The 2,318-nt window shown below is 41.2% G+C and overlaps 1 pseudogene; it reads left to right on the top strand.

The window, feature by feature from the left end:
• Positions 1-1,235: 1,235 nt before the first annotated feature.
• Positions 1,236-2,088, top strand: LOC136123943 (AP-2 complex subunit beta pseudogene; annotated as a pseudogene).
• The last annotated feature ends 230 nt before the right edge of the window (positions 2,089-2,318 follow it).

Below are 2,318 nucleotides of genomic sequence, written 5' to 3'. Positions count from 1 at the left end.
ACCTGACAAAGATAGTGAAAGACTTGTATGCTGAGAACTATAAAACATTAATAAAGGAAAGTGAAGATGACTCAAAGAAATGGAAAGATATCCCATTGGACTGGAATTATTAATATTGATAAAATGGCCATAGTACCCAAAGCAATGTACAGATTTAATGCCAACCCTATCAAATCACCCATGACATTTTCCACAGAACTAGAATAATTTTAAAATTTATATGGAACTACAAATGACCCAGAATTGTGAAAGCAATCCTGAGGAAAAAGAACAAAGCAGGAGGCATAACCCTTCCAGACTTCAGACAATACTACAAAAGCTACAGTAATCAAAACAGCATGGCATTGGCACAGAAACAGACATATGAATCAATGAAACAGAGCCCAGAAATAAACCCACACACCAATGGTCAATTAATCTTCGACAAAGGAGGCAAGAATATACAATGGAGAAAAGACAGTCTCTTCAGTAAGTGGTGTTGGGAATGTTGAACAGCTGCATGTAAATCATTGAAGTTAGAACACATCCTCACACCGTGCACAAAAATAAACTCAAAAGGGCTTAAAGACTTAAATATAACACATAACACCATAAAACTTGTAGAAGAGAACATAGGCAAAACATTCTCTGACACAAATCGTACCAACATTTTCTTATGTCAGTCTCCCAAGGCAATAGAAATAAAAGCAAAAGTAAACAAACAGGGCCTATTCAAACTTACAAGTTTTTGCACAGCAAAGGAAACTGTAAAAAAAAATGAAAAGACAACCTACTGAATGGGAGAAACTATTTGCAGATGATGCAACCAACAAGGGCTTAATTTCCAAAATATACAAACAGCTCATACAACTCAATCACACACACAAAAAAAATAATTTAAAAAATGGGCAGAAGACCTAAATAAACATTTCTCCAAAGAAGACATACAGATGGCCAAGAGGCACATGGAAAGATGCTCACCATCACTAATTATTAGAGAAATGCAAATCAAAACTGCAATGAGGTATCACCTTAAACTGGTCAGAATGGCCATCATTAAAAAAGTCTACAAATAATAAATGCTGGAGAGGGTGTGGAGAAAAGGGAACCCTTCTACAGTCAGTGGGAATGTAAATTGGTGCAGCCACTATGGAAAACAGTATAGAGGTTCCTCAAAAAACTAAAAGTATAGTTGCCATATGATCCAGCCATCCCTCTCCTGGGCATATATCTGGAGAAAACTATAATTCGAAAAGATGGGTCTCCTGGGTGGAGGGCTAGATAGTCTGGTGGGACAATCCTTCATCCATCATCAGTGCCTGCAACCTCTGCTCCTTCACCTACTCCTGCTGTGGTCAGCAGTGGTCTGAATGATCTATTTGACCTCTCCATGAGGATAGGCATGGCGCCTGGTGGATATGTGTCTCCAAAGGCTGTCTGGCTGCCTGCAGTAAAGGCTGAAGGAGATTTCGGGAATATTTACTCACCGCCAAGGGCACATCTATATGGAAATGACCTTCACCAACAAAGCTCTGCAGCACATGACAGACTTTGCAGTTCAGTTTAACGATAATAGGTTTGGTGTCATCCCCAGCACTCCTCTGGCCATCCCTACACCACTGATGCCAAACCAGAGCGTTGATGGCTCCCTGCCTCTCAGCATCTTGGGCCCATTCATGAAGATAGAACCTCTGAACAACCTGCAGGTGGCTGTGAAAAACAGCACTGATGTCTTCTACTTCAGCTGCCTCATCCCACTCAACGTGCTTTTTTGTAGAAGACAGCAAAATGGAGTGCCAGGTCTTCCTTGCAACATGGAAGGATATTCCCAATGAAAATGAACTTCAGTTTCAGATTACGGGATGTCACTTAAATGCTGACACTGTTTTCAGCAAGTTGCAAAACAACAATGTTGATACTATTGCCAAGACGAGTGTGGAAGACCAGGACATTCTGTATCAGTCCGTGAAGCTCACTAATGGCATTTGGATTTTGGCCAAGCTCTGTAGACCAGCCAGGAAACCCCAGTTACACGCTGTCACTAAGTGCAGAGCTCCTGACGTCTCCCAGTACATCTTTCAGGTCAACAACAGTGTTTTGAAAAACTAATAGACTGGTCCGGTGCCCTCCAGCTACCGTCATTGGTGCAAGCCAAGAACTCTTAACTGGAAGAAATTGTATTGCCATGTACAATCTGAAGCCAAAAATACTGAGGCCACACACCAAGGTAGTGACTAGTCTAACCTGTACTAACATTAGGGCACACTCTGTTGGATAGTTTTAGCTTCTTGTGAACATTTGTAACCACTGCTTCAATCACTTCCTACCTCTTGCCACCT

Source organism: Phocoena phocoena, chromosome 5, assembly GCF_963924675.1.
Source record: "Phocoena phocoena chromosome 5, mPhoPho1.1, whole genome shotgun sequence".
In the NCBI taxonomy this organism is placed as follows: domain Eukaryota; kingdom Metazoa; phylum Chordata; class Mammalia; order Artiodactyla; family Phocoenidae; genus Phocoena; species Phocoena phocoena.
The sequence above is the reverse complement of the archived record's forward strand: the minus strand, read 5'-3'. Positions and strand labels throughout refer to the sequence as shown.